At 41.3% G+C, this 14175-nt stretch overlaps 4 non-coding genes and 6 pseudogenes across 4 annotated transcripts; 6 read left to right on the top strand and 4 right to left on the bottom strand.

The window, feature by feature from the left end:
• Positions 1-613: 613 nt before the first annotated feature.
• Positions 614-732, top strand: LOC114772002 (uncharacterized; annotated as a pseudogene).
• Positions 733-1817: 1085 nt separating this feature from the next.
• On the top strand, positions 1818-1936 carry LOC114772006 (uncharacterized; annotated as a pseudogene).
• A 2301-nt stretch (positions 1937-4237) lies between these two features.
• On the top strand, positions 4238-4356 carry LOC114772005 (uncharacterized; annotated as a pseudogene).
• An 808-nt stretch (positions 4357-5164) lies between these two features.
• LOC114772003 (uncharacterized) lies at positions 5165-5283 on the top strand (annotated as a pseudogene).
• An 810-nt stretch (positions 5284-6093) lies between these two features.
• On the top strand, positions 6094-6212 carry LOC114772004 (uncharacterized; annotated as a pseudogene).
• A 1359-nt stretch (positions 6213-7571) lies between these two features.
• Positions 7572-7690, top strand: LOC114772001 (uncharacterized; annotated as a pseudogene).
• Positions 7691-8903: 1213 nt separating this feature from the next.
• Positions 8904-8975, bottom strand: trnag-ccc (transfer RNA glycine (anticodon CCC)). The gene has a single exon. It is a non-coding gene; the product is annotated as a tRNA-Gly (tRNA).
• Positions 8976-10055: 1080 nt separating this feature from the next.
• On the bottom strand, positions 10056-10137 carry trnal-uaa (transfer RNA leucine (anticodon UAA)). Its single transcript has one exon. It is a non-coding gene; the product is annotated as a tRNA-Leu (tRNA).
• A 731-nt stretch (positions 10138-10868) lies between these two features.
• trnal-uaa (transfer RNA leucine (anticodon UAA)) lies at positions 10869-10950 on the bottom strand. Its single transcript has one exon. It is a non-coding gene; the product is annotated as a tRNA-Leu (tRNA).
• A 789-nt stretch (positions 10951-11739) lies between these two features.
• Positions 11740-11811, bottom strand: trnag-ccc (transfer RNA glycine (anticodon CCC)). Its single transcript has one exon. It is a non-coding gene; the product is annotated as a tRNA-Gly (tRNA).
• Between the last annotated feature and the right edge of the window lie 2364 nt (positions 11812-14175).

The following is a 14175-nucleotide window of genomic DNA, read 5'->3' as shown; positions in this document are numbered from 1 at the left end:
GTGGGGGGAGCTGAATCGATTAGGTGGGGTTTTCCAGCCCTCGGCCTTCAGGTGCTACGCACCCTGATGTCAATTTAATATCTGATATGTCATATAAGCGGATTTTTATAACAGGGAGTCGGCAATAGGGCCTGCTCCATCCGCTTCATTCATCGACCCAGTATTGCATTGCCTCTAGAAGGTGTGCACTTTAGTTGTTTTGCAAATAAAAGCTTACCACTCCAACTTTTTGCCTTTTCTCCATCATAATTTGACAGTAAAGCGGGAGTTTTCACTCTTTGATATGTGTTCAAGCCCCTTTGGTTTAAAGTTCAAGATTTTCAAGCAGAGTTTGTGTACGGACAAACCAGCTGAAGAATGCCCAATCTTGTCTGATCTCAGAAGCTAAGAAGGCTTGGGCCTGGTTATTACTTGGATGGGAGACTACCTGGGAATACCAGGTGCTGTAAGCTTTAACTATTGAAAAACTTTTCAAATGAAAGTATTTACATGGCTTTGTTAGCTTTTTTTGCCTTTTCTCCATCATAATTTGACAGTAAAGCGGGAGTTTTCGCACTTTATAATGTTTTCAAAGCCCTTTTGGTTTAAAGTTCAAGATTTTCAAGCAGAGTTTGTGTACGGACAAACCAGCTGAAGAATGCCCAATCTTGTCTGATCTCAGAAGCTAAGAAGGCTTGGGCCTGGTTAGTACTTGGATGGGAGACTACATGGGAATACCAGGTGCTGTAAGCTTTAACTATTGAAAAACTTTTAAAATGAAAGTATTTACATGGCTTTGTTAGCTTTTTTTGCCTTTTCTCCATCATAATTTGATAGTAAAGCGGGAGTTTTCGCACTTTATAATGTTTTCAAAGTCCTTTTGTTTAAAGTCCAAGATTTTCAAGCAGAGTTTGCTTACGGACATGCCAGCTGAAGATTGCCCAATCTTGTCTGATCTCAGAAGCTAAGAAGGCTTGGGCCTGGTTGTACTTGGATGGGAGACTACATGGGAATGCCAGGTGCTTTAACTATTGTAAAACTTTTAAAATGAAAGTATTTACATCACTTTGTTAACTTTTTTTAAATAAGTTAAGGGGTACTTTCTTTCTTTAGTATGTTTTCCCGCCTTTTTTCTTTTTTTTTTTTTTTTTTTTTTAAACTTCTCTTCAGGTTTCTTTGTCTGTGTGTGCTCTACAACGATCATTTACAGGCTTGGCTATGGAGTGGGGTGGAGCTGAATCGATTAGGTGGGGTTTTCCAGCCCTCGGCCTTCAGGTGCTACGCACCCTGATGTCAATTTAATATCTGATATGTCATATTAAGCGGATTTTTATAACAGGGAGTCGGCAATAGGGCCTGCTCCATCCGCTTCATTCATCGACCCAGTATTGCATTGCCTCTAGAAGGTGTGCACTTTAGTTGTTTTGCAAATAAAAGCTTACCACTCCAACTTTTTGCCTTTTCTCCATCATAATTTGACAGTAAAGCGGGAGTTTTCACTCTTTGATATGTGTTCAAGCCCCTTTGGTTTAAAGTTCAAGATTTTCAAGCAGAGTTTGTGTACGGACAAACCAGCTGAAGAATGCCCAATCTTGTCTGATCTCAGAAGCTAAGAAGGCTTGGGCCTGGTTATTACTTGGATGGGAGACTACCTGGGAATACCAGGTGCTGTAAGCTTTAACTATTGAAAAACTTTTCAAATGAAAGTATTTACATGGCTTTGTTAGCTTTTTTTGCCTTTTCTCCATCATAATTTGACAGTAAAGCGGGAGTTTTCGCACTTTATAATGTTTTCAAAGCCCTTTTGGTTTAAAGTTCAAGATTTTCAAGCAGAGTTTGTGTACGGACAAACCAGCTGAAGAATGCCCAATCTTGTCTGATCTCAGAAGCTAAGAAGGCTTGGGCCTGGTTAGTACTTGGATGGGAGACTACATGGGAATACCAGGTGCTGTAAGCTTTAACTATTGAAAAACTTTTAAAATGAAAGTATTTACATGGCTTTGTTAGCTTTTTTTGCCTTTTCTCCATCATAATTTGATAGTAAAGCGGGAGTTTTCGCACTTTATAATGTTTTCAAAGTCCTTTTGTTTAAAGTCCAAGATTTTCAAGCAGAGTTTGCTTACGGACATGCCAGCTGAAGATTGCCCAATCTTGTCTGATCTCAGAAGCTAAGAAGGCTTGGGCCTGGTTTGTACTTGGATGGGAGACTACATGGGAATGCCAGGTGCTTTAACTATTGTAAAACTTTTAAAATGAAAGTATTTACATCACTTTGTTAACTTTTTTTAAATAAGTTAAGGGGTACTTTCTTTCTTTAGTATGTTTTCCCGCCTTTTTTCTTTTTTTTTTTTTTTTTTTTTTTTTTTAAACTTCTCTTCAGGTTTCTTTGTCTGTGTGTGCTCTACAACGATCATTTACAGGCTTGGCTATGGAGTGGGGTGGAGCTGAATCGATTAGGTGGGGTTTTCCAGCCCTCGGCCTTCAGGTGCTACGCACCCTGATGTCAATTTAATATCTGATATGTCATATTAAGCGGATTTTTATAACAGGGAGTCGGCAATAGGGCCTGCTCCATCCGCTTCATTCATCGACCCAGTATTGCATTGCCTCTAGAAGGTGTGCACTTTAGTTGTTTTGCAAATAAAAGCTTACCACTCCAACTTTTTGCCTTTTCTCCATCATAATTTGACAGTAAAGCGGGAGTTTTCACTCTTTGATATGTGTTCAAGCCCCTTTGGTTTAAAGTTCAAGATTTTCAAGCAGAGTTTGTGTACGGACAAACCAGCTGAAGAATGCCCAATCTTGTCTGATCTCAGAAGCTAAGAAGGCTTGGGCCTGGTTATTACTTGGATGGGAGACTACCTGGGAATACCAGGTGCTGTAAGCTTTAACTATTGAAAAACTTTTCAAATGAAAGTATTTACATGGCTTTGTTAGCTTTTTTTGCCTTTTCTCCATCATAATTTGACAGTAAAGCGGGAGTTTTCGCACTTTATAATGTTTTCAAAGCCCTTTTGGTTTAAAGTTCAAGATTTTCAAGCAGAGTTTGTGTACGGACAAACCAGCTGAAGAATGCCCAATCTTGTCTGATCTCAGAAGCTAAGAAGGCTTTGGGCCTGGTTAGTACTTGGATGGGAGACTACATGGGAATACCAGGTGCTGTAAGCTTTAACTATTGAAAAACTTTTAAAATGAAAGTATTTACATGGCTTTGTTAGCTTTTTTTGCCTTTTCTCCATCATAATTTGATAGTAAAGCGGGAGTTTTCGCACTTTATAATGTTTTCAAAGTCCTTTTGTTTAAAGTCCAAGATTTTCAAGCAGAGTTTGCTTACGGACATGCCAGCTGAAGATTGCCCAATCTTGTCTGATCTCAGAAGCTAAGAAGGCTTGGGCCTGGTTTGTACTTGGATGGGAGACTACATGGGAATGCCAGGTGCTTTAACTATTGTAAAACTTTTAAAATGAAAGTATTTACATCACTTTGTTAACTTTTTTTAAAATAAGTTAAGGGGTACTTTCTTTCTTTAGTATGTTTTCCCGCCTTTTTTCTTTTTTTTTTTTTTTTTTTTTTTTTAAACTTCTCTTCAGGTTTCTTTGTCTGTGTGTGCTCTACAACGATCATTTACAGGCTTGGCTATGGAGTGGGGTGGAGCTGAATCGATTAGGTGGGGTTTTCCAGCCCTCGGCCTTCAGGTGCTACGCACCCTGATGTCAATTTAATATCTGATATGTCATATTAAGCGGATTTTTATAACAGGGAGTCGGCAATAGGGCCTGCTCCATCCGCTTCATTCATCGACCCAGTATTGCATTGCCTCTAGAAGGTGTGCACTTTAGTTGTTTTGCAAATAAAAGCTTACCACTCCAACTTTTTGCCTTTTCTCCATCATAATTTGACAGTAAAGCGGGAGTTTTCACTCTTTGATATGTGTTCAAGCCCCTTTGGTTTAAAGTTCAAGATTTTCAAGCAGAGTTTGTGTACGGACAAACCAGCTGAAGAATGCCCAATCTTGTCTGATCTCAGAAGCTAAGAAGGCTTGGGCCTGGTTATTACTTGGATGGGAGACTACCTGGGAATACCAGGTGCTGTAAGCTTTAACTATTGAAAAACTTTTCAAATGAAAGTATTTACATGGCTTTGTTAGCTTTTTTTGCCTTTTCTCCATCATAATTTGACAGTAAAGCGGGAGTTTTCGCACTTTATAATGTTTTCAAAGCCCTTTTGGTTTAAAGTTCAAGATTTTCAAGCAGAGTTTGTGTACGGACAAACCAGCTGAAGAATGCCCAATCTTGTCTGATCTCAGAAGCTAAGAAGGCTTGGGCCTGGTTAGTACTTGGATGGGAGACTACATGGGAATACCAGGTGCTGTAAGCTTTAACTATTGAAAAACTTTTAAAATGAAAGTATTTACATGGCTTTGTTAGCTTTTTTTGCCTTTTCTCCATCATAATTTGATAGTAAAGCGGGAGTTTTCGCACTTTATAATGTTTTCAAAGTCCTTTTGTTTAAAGTCCAAGATTTTCAAGCAGAGTTTGCTTACGGACATGCCAGCTGAAGATTGCCCAATCTTGTCTGATCTCAGAAGCTAAGAAGGCTTGGGCCTGGTTAGTACTTGGATGGGAGACTACATGGGAATGCCAGGTGCTTTAACTATTGTAAAACTTTTAAAATGAAAGTATTTACATCACTTTGTTAACTTTTTTAAATAAGTTAAGGGGTACTTTCTTTCTTTAGTATGTTTTCCCGCCTTTTTTCTTTTTTTTTTTTTTTTTTTTTTTTTAAACTTCTCTTCAGGTTTCTTTGTCTGTGTGTGCTCTACAACGATCATTTACAGGCTTGGCTATGGAGTGGGGTGGAGCTGAATCGATTAGGTGGGGTTTTCCAGCCCTCGGCCTTCAGGTGCTACGCACCCTGATGTCAATTTAATATCTGATATGTCATATTAAGCGGATTTTTATAACAGGGAGTCGGCAATAGGGCCTGCTCCATCCGCTTCATTCATCGACCCAGTATTGCATTGCCTCTAGAAGGTGTGCACTTTAGTTGTTTTGCAAATAAAAGCTTACCACTCCAACTTTTTGCCTTTTCTCCATCATAATTTGACAGTAAAGCGGGAGTTTTCACTCTTTGATATGTGTTCAAGCCCCTTTGGTTTAAAGTTCAAGATTTTCAAGCAGAGTTTGTGTACGGACAAACCAGCTGAAGAATGCCCAATCTTGTCTGATCTCAGAAGCTAAGAAGGCTTGGGCCTGGTTAGTACTTGGATGGGAGACTACCTGGGAATACCAGGTGCTGTAAGCTTTAACTATTGAAAAACTTTTCAAATGAAAGTATTTACATGGCTTTGTTAGCTTTTTTTGCCTTTTCTCCATCATAATTTGATAGTAAAGCGGGAGTTTTCGCACTTTATAATGTTTTCAAAGTCCTTTTGTTTAAAGTCCAAGATTTTCAAGCAGAGTTTGCTTACGGACATGCCAGCTGAAGATTGCCCAATCTTGTCTGATCTCAGAAGCTAAGAAGGCTTGGGCCTGGTTAGTACTTGGATGGGAGACTACATGGGAATGCCAGGTGCTTTAACTATTGTAAAACTTTTAAAATGAAAGTATTTACATCACTTTGTTAACTTTTTTAAAATAAGTTAAGGGGTACTTTCTTTCTTTAGTATGTTTTCCCGCCTTTTTTCTTTTTTTTTTTTTTTTTTTTTTTTTTAAACTTCTCTTCAGGTTTCTTTGTCTGTGTGTGCTCTACAACGATCATTTACAGGCTTGGCTATGGAGTGGGGTGGAGCTGAATCGATTAGGTGGGGTTTTCCAGCCCTCGGCCTTCAGGTGCTACGCACCCTGATGTCAATTTAATATCTGATATGTCATATTAAGCGGATTTTTATAACAGGGAGTCGGCAATAGGGCCTGCTCCATCCGCTTCATTCATCGACCCAGTATTGCATTGCCTCTAGAAGGTGTGCACTTTAGTTGTTTTGCAAATAAAAGCTTACCACTCCAACTTTTTGCCTTTTCTCCATCATAATTTGACAGTAAAGCGGGAGTTTTCACTCTTTGATATGTGTTCAAGCCCCTTTGGTTTAAAGTTCAAGATTTTCAAGCAGAGTTTGTGTACGGACAAACCAGCTGAAGAATGCCCAATCTTGTCTGATCTCAGAAGCTAAGAAGGCTTGGGCCTGGTTAGTACTTGGATGGGAGACTACATGGGAATACCAGGTGCTGTAAGCTTTAACTATTGAAAAACTTTTAAAATGAAAGTATTTACATGGCTTTGTTAGCTTTTTTTGCCTTTTCTCCATCATAATTTGATAGTAAAGCGGGAGTTTTCGCACTTTATAATGTTTTCAAAGTCCCTTTTGTTTAAAGTCCAAGATTTTCAAGCAGAGTTTGCTTACGGACATGCCAGCTGAAGATTGCCCAATCTTGTCTGATCTCAGAAGCTAAGAAGGCTTGGGCCTGGTTTGTACTTGGATGGGAGACTACATGGGAATGCCAGGTGCTTTAACTATTGTAAAACTTTTAAAATGAAAGTATTTACATCACTTTGTTAACTTTTTTAAAATAAGTTAAGGGGTACTTTCTTTCTTTAGTATGTTTTCCCGCCTTTTTTCTTTTTTTTTTTTTTTTTTTTTTAAACTTCTCTTCAGGTTTCTTTGTCTGTGTGTGCTCTACAACGATCATTTACAGGCTTGGCTATGGAGTGGGGTGGAGCTGAATCGATTAGGTGGGGTTTTCCAGCCCTCGGCCTTCAGGTGCTACGCACCCTGATGTCAATTTAATATCTGATATGTCATATTAAGCGGATTTTTATAACAGGGAGTCGGCAATAGGGCCTGCTCCATCCGCTTCATTCATCGACCCAGTATTGCATTGCCTCTAGAAGGTGTGCACTTTAGTTGTTTTGCAAATAAAAGCTTACCACTCCAACTTTTTGCCTTTTCTCCATCATAATTTGACAGTAAAGCGGGAGTTTTCACTCTTTGATATGTGTTCAAGCCCCTTTGGTTTAAAGTTCAAGATTTTCAAGCAGAGTTTGTGTACGGACAAACCAGCTGAAGAATGCCCAATCTTGTCTGATCTCAGAAGCTAAGAAGGCTTGGGCCTGGTTATTACTTGGATGGGAGACTACCTGGGAATACCAGGTGCTTTAACTATTAAAAAAACTTTTCAAATGAAAGTATTTACATGGCTTTGTTAGCTTTTTTTGCCTTTTCTCCATCATAATTTGACAGTAAAGCGGGAGTTTTCTCACTTTATAATGTTTTCAAAGCCCTTTTGGTTTAAAGTTCAAGATTTTCAAGCAGAGTTTGTGTACGGACAAACCAGCTGAAGAAGGCCCAATCTTGTCTGATCTCAGAAGCTAAGAAGGCTTGGGCCTGGTTAGTACTTGGATGGGAGACTACATGGGAATTCCAGGTGCTGTAAGCTTTAACTATTGAAAAACTTTTAAAATGAAAGTATTTACATGGCTTTGTTAGCTTTTTTGCCTTTTCTCCATCATAATTTGATAGTAAAGCGGGAGTTTTCGCACTTTATAATGTTTTCAAAGTCCTTTTGTTTAAAGTCCAAGATTTTCAAGCAGAGTTTGCTTACGGACATGCCAGCTGAAGATTGCCCAATCTTGTCTGATCTCAGAAGCTAAGAAGGCTTGGGCCTGGTTAGTACTTGGATGGGAGACTACATGGGAATACCAGGTGCTGTAAGCTTTAACTATTGAAAACTTTTAAAATGAAAGTATTTACATGGCTTTGTTAGCTTTTTTGCCTTTTCTCCATCATAATTTGACAGTAAAGCGGGAGTTTTCGCACTTTATAATGTTTTCAAAGTCCTTTTGTTTAAAGTCCAAGATTTTCAAGCAGAGTTTGCTTACGGACATGCCAGCTGAAGATTGCCCAATCTTGTCTGATCTCAGAAGCTAAGAAGGCTTGGGCCTGGTTAGTACTTGGATGGGAGACTACATGGGAATGCCAGGTGCTTTAACTATTGTAAAACTTTTAAAATGAAAGTATTTACATCACTTTGTTAACTTTTTTAAAATAAGTTAAGGGGTACTTTCTTTCTTTAGTATGTTTTCCCGTCTTTTTTCTTTTTTTTTTTTTAAACTTCTCTTCAGGTTTCTTCTGTTTCTGGAACAGCCAACGCACATCTTCAACGTGTATTCTGAGATCCAGGGGGGGTGGGGGGGTGAGAGGTGTGACAGGGTTCATTGTCTCTGGGAAGGGGTGGGTGACAGAGGAGGATGGGGAGGAGTGAGGAGTGATGATTGTCTGTGTCTCTGGAGTGGGGTGGTTGAGGGGTGTGAATCATCAACCAAGGCACAAACTAGGAAGTTTTCCATGTTGTGGAATACCAAAGTGCATTTAGACCCAAAAGTGGTTATTGCTTTTGGTTGAATACAGATCAGATTGAGATGGGCTGTGGAAGTGATTGGTGATGTAACTACATAATGTTTAGAAGCATTAACTAATTCTTCTGAGCAATTGTCACAGTTTTACCCACAGACAGCATGGCACTGGTGAGGAATCGATCTAGTGCTGGATGCCTGAAAGAATCCATGCATCCAGCAGCAATGCATGGCCAGATACAAAAGTGTGTGTGACATGACAGGGCATGAACTTTACAGAATGCATGCATTGTTCATTTTAAACAAACAAAAACTAGTTCATGACCTTTACTGCATTTTTAATCACATAGGCAGTTGTGGGATTTGAACCCACATTTGTAAAACAGACTGGACATTTACACTAGTAGCACAGACCTTTCAGACAAGCTACCTTCTGTGAGATATATTAAATGCAACATCTTTACCATGACTATTTTGAGGAAACTAGTAATGCTTCACAGAACATACAGTGACAGGAGACAACCAAAAGCATCGTACAAAGATCAATGGTTTGCGTGTTGTTGTAAAAGGTCCATTGCATTGGCCGGGAATCGAACCCGGGTCAACTGCTTGGGAAGCAGCTATGCTCACCACTATACCACCAATGCAGGTTGTCGTAGATTTTCTTAAAGGGAGCATGGCACTGATAAGGAGTCAAACTAATGTTTGATGTGTAGTTAGAAGCTATACTCAGGATTTTGAGAACAATTTATGGCCAGGTGAAAGAGTGCGTGGGTAAAAGGACAGAGGATGAATGTTATTGACTGCTAGATGTTCACCATCAGGTGTGTCGTGGGTGTATTGTGTTTGCATGGCTGCTTGATGAACACCTAAAACAAAACACTACAATTAGTTCCTTGTAGTTTTCATCATAATGGCAGCGGTGGGATTTGAAACCACGCCTCCGAAGAGACTTGAGCCTAAATCCATCGCCTTAGACCGCTCGGCCACACTACCACTCATTAGGTTATTTTAGATCCTGATGTGTTATAGAACACTTGAGATGAAAACATGACCTTAGCCAAAATTTGGCTTAAAAAGTTGCACAACACAAAAGCAGGATGAAAAAAGAGGACTGCGTTGGCTGGGAGTCCAACCCGGGTCAACTAACCTGAAGGCAGCTATGCTCACCACTATACAACAAAGGCACAAACTAGGAAGTTTTCCATGTTGTGGAATACCAAGGGCATTTAGACCCAAAAGTGGTTATTTCTTTTGGTTGAATAGAGATCAGATTGAGATGGGCTTTGGAAGTGAGTGGTACTGTAACTACATGATGTTTAGAAAAATTAACTAATTCTTCTGAGCAATTGTCACAGTTTTTCCCACAGACAGCATGGCACTGGTGAGGAATCAATCTAGTGCTGGATGCCTGAAAGAATCCATGGTCAGGGCAACAGCAGCAATGCATGGCCAAATGAAAAAAGTGTGTGTGTGACATGACAGAGCATGAACTTTACAGAATGCATGCATTGTGCATTTTAAACAAACAAAAACAAATTCGTAACTTTCACTGCTGGTTTAATCATAAAGGCAGAGGTGAGATTTGTAAAATGAAAGAGGATGAATGTTGTTGACTGCTAGGTGTTCACCATCACTTGTGTCCTGGGTGTATTGTGTTTTCATGGCTGCTTGATGAACACCTAAAACTAAGCACTACAATTAGTTCCTTGTAGTTTTCATCATAATGGCAGCGGTGGGATTTGAACCCACGACTCCAAAGAGACTGGAGCTTAAATCCAGCGCCTTAGACCGCTCGGCCACACTACCATTCGTTAGCTTATTTTAGATCCTGATGTGTTATAGAACAATTGAGATGAAAACATGACCTTAGCCAAAATTTGGCTTAAAAAGTTGCACAACACAAAAGCAGGATGAAAAAAGAGGACTGCGTTGGCTGGGAGTCCAACCCGGGTCAACTAACCTGAAGGCAGCTATGCTCACCACTATACAACAAAGGCACAAACTAGGAAGTTTTCCATGTTGTGGAATACCAAGGGCATTTAGACCCAAAAGTGGTTATTTCTTTTGGTTGAATAGAGATCAGATTGAGATGGGCTGTGGAAGTGAGTGGTACTGTAACTACATGATGTTTAGAAAAATTAACTAATTCTTCTGAGCAATTGTCACAGTTTTTCCCACAGACAGCATGGCACTGGTGAGGAATCAGTCTAGTGCTGGATGCCTGAAAGAATCCATGGTCAGGGCAACAGCAGCAATGCATGGCCAAATGAAAAAAGTGTGTGTGTGACATGACAGAGCATGAACTTTACAGAATGCATGCATTGTGCATTTTAAACAAACAAAAACAAATTCGTAACTTTCACTGCTGGTTTAATCATAAAGGCAGAGGTGAGATTTGTAAAATGAAAGAGGATGAATGTTGTTGACTGCTAGATGTTCACCATCACTTGTGTCCTGGGTGTATTGTGTTTTCATGGCTGCTTGATGAACACCTAAAACTAAGCACTACAATTAGTTCCTTGTAGTTTTCATCATAATGGCAGCGGTGGGATTTGAACCCACGCCTCCAAAGAGACTGGAGCTTAAATCCAGCGCCTTAGACCGCTCGGCCACACTACCATTCGTTAGCTTATTTTAGATCCTGATGTGTTATAGAACAACTGAGATGAAAACATGACCTTAGCCAAAATGTGGCTTAAAATTTCACAACACAAAAGCAGGACAAAAAAAAGGACTGCGTTGGCTGGGAGTCGAACCCGGGTAAACTAATTGGAAGGCAGTTATGTTCACCACTATACAACCAAGGCACAAACTAAGAAGTTTTCCATGTTGTGGAATACCAAGGGCATTTAGACCCAAAAGTGGTTATTGCTTTTGGTTGAATACAGATCAGATTGAGATGGGCTGTGGAAGTGATTGGTGATGTAACTACATAATGTTTAGAAGCATTAACTAATTCTTCTGAGCAATTGTCACAGTTTTACCCACAGACAGCATGGCACTGGTGAGGAATCGATCTAGTGCTGGATGCCTGAAAGAATCCATGCATCCAGCAGCAATGCATGGCCAGATACAAAAGTGTGTGTGACATGACAGGGCATGAACTTTACAGAATGCATGCATTGTTCATTTTAAACAAACAAAAACTAATTCATGACCTTTACTGCATTTTTAATCACATAGGCAGTTGTGGGATTTGAACCCACATTTGTACAACAGACTGGACATTTACACTAGTAGCACAGACCTTTCAGACAAGCTACCTTCTGTGAGATTTATTAAATGCAACATCTTTACCATGACTATTTTGGGGAAACTAGTAATGCTTCACAAAACATACAGTGACAGGAGACAACCAAAAGCATCGTACAAAGATCAATGATTTGCGTGCTGTTGTAAAAGGTCCATTGCATTGGCCGGGAATCGAACCCGGGTCAACTGCTTGGGAAGCAGCTATGCTCACCACTATACCACCAATGCACACAGCTTGCAGGATGTCGTAGTTTTTCTTAAAGGGAGCATGGCACTGATAAGGAGTCAAACTAATGTTTGATGTGTAGTTAGAAGGTATACTCAGGATTTTGAGAACAATTTATGGCCAGGTGAAAGAGTGCGTGGGTAAAAGGACAGAGGATGAATGTTATTGACTGCCAGATGTTCACCATCAGGTGTGTCGTGGGTGTATTGTGTTTTAATGGCTGCTTGATGAACACCTAAAACTAAGCACTACAATTAGTTCCCTGTACTTTAAAACATAATGGCAGCGGTGGGATTTGAACCCACGCCTCCGAAGAGACTGGAGCCTAAATCCAGCGCCTTAGCCCACTCGGCTCATTTTAGATCCTGATGTGTTAAAGAACACTTGAGATGAAGACATGACCTTATCCAAAATTTGGCTTAAAAAAAGAGGACTGCATTGGCTGGGAGTCGAAACTGGGTATCTTGCTTGGAAGGCAGCTATGCTCAACACTATTCAGAATCAGAAACAGAATCGTATTTATTGGCCAAGTAAGTGCAAGCACATACAAGGAAATTGATTCCGGTAGATGGTGTCTCTCAAGTACAATGTAGGAGAAAAAGATAAAAAACAACAACAACAACAAACAACAACAACAACAATGTGCAAGGGTGTTGTGTTATTGTCCAAATTGTGGATTGTTTGTGATTTATAAATAACTATAACTATATCTACTATTTATGAATAAATAGGCAAAAAACAAACGAAATCTTATATACAAGTGAACATAAAGTGCAGTGTGTAATGATGGATGAGATTTACAGTATCAGCCGTTTAGGAGGGAGATGGCGAGGGGGAAGAAACTGTTCTTGTGTCGGCTGGTCCTGGTCTGCAGGCTTCTATAACGTCTGCCAGCGAGCAGCAGGTCAAAGAGCCTGTGACCAGGGTGTGAGGGGTCTGAGATGATTTTCCCTGCCCTTTTCCTGGATCTTGAGAGGTACAGGTCCTGGATGGAGGGCAAGGGGGCACCGGTGATCCTTTCTGCTGACCGTACAGTCCGCTGCAGTCTGATCCTGTCCGGTTTAGTGGCTGCTCCATACCAGACAGTGATGGAGGAGCACAGGACAGACTCAATGACCGCAGTGTAGAACTGGATCAGCAGCTCCTGTGGAAGACTGTACTTCCCCAGTTGCCTCAGGAAGTACATCCTCTGCTGGGTCTTTTTGAGGATGGAGGAGATGTTGGTCTCCCACTTCAGGTCCTGGGAAATGGTGGTGCCTAGGAATGTGAAGGTCTCCACAATAGACACCAGCCTGTCTGATATAGTGAGGGGGAGCAATGTTGAGGGATGTCTCCTGAAGTCCACCGTCATCTCCACAGTCTTAAGCGTGTTCAGCACCAGGTTGTGTTGACTGCACCAGAGTACCAGACGCTCAACTTCCTGTCGGTATGCAGACTCATCACCATCCTGCATGAGCCCAATGACAGTGGTGTCGTCTGCAAACTTCAGGAGTTTCACAGTTGAGTTCCTGGAGGGCAGTCGTTGGTGTACAGGGAGAAGAGAAGTGGGGAGAGGACACATCCGTGAGGGGCACCAGTACTGAGGGACCGTGTTCCAGAAGTGATCTCCCTCAGCCTCACTTGCTGCTTCCTGTCTGTCAGGAAGCTGGTGATCCACTTGCAGGTACCAGGTGACACGCTGAGCTGGGAGAGTTTGGAGGTGAGGAGTTCAGGCACAATGGTGTTGAATGCCGAGCTGAAGTCCACAAACAGAATCCTGGCATAGGTTCCCGGGCGGTCGAGATGTTGCAGGATGTAATGCAGCCCCATATTCACTACATCATCCACCGACCTGTTTGCCCGGTAGGCAAACTGCAGGGGGTCCAGTTGGTGTTCTGTGATGTCCTTTAGATGGGCTAAAACCAGGCGTTCAAAGGATTTCATGACCACAGACGTCAAGACGACAGGTCTGTAGTCATTTGGAACAGTGATGGTGGGTTTCTTGGGGACCGGAATAATGGTGGAGCGTTTGAAGCAGGTGGGAACTTCACACAGCTCCAGGGATCTGTTGAAGATGTGGGGGAAGATGGGAGCCAGCTGTTCAGCACAGGCTTTGAGACAAGAGGGGGAGACACTGTCTGGACCTGCGGCTTTCCTGGTCTTCTGTTTCTGGAACAGCCAACGCACATCTTCAACGTGTATTCTGAGTTTCAGGGGGGGTGGGGGGGTTGTGATTGGAGTCGTTGACTCTGGGCAGGGGAGGGTGAGGGAGGAGGGTGGGGGGGGAGAGAGGTGTGACAGGGTTCATTGTCTCTGGGAAGGGGTGGGTGACAGAGGAGGATGGGGGGGTTTGAGGAGTGATGGTGGTCTGTGTTTCTGGAGTGGGG

Source organism: Denticeps clupeoides, unplaced genomic scaffold (assembly GCF_900700375.1).
Source record: "Denticeps clupeoides unplaced genomic scaffold, fDenClu1.1, whole genome shotgun sequence".
Lineage (NCBI taxonomy): Eukaryota > Metazoa > Chordata > Actinopteri > Clupeiformes > Denticipitidae > Denticeps > Denticeps clupeoides.
Note: the sequence above shows the minus strand (reverse complement) of the source record. Positions and strands in the feature narration are given on the sequence as shown.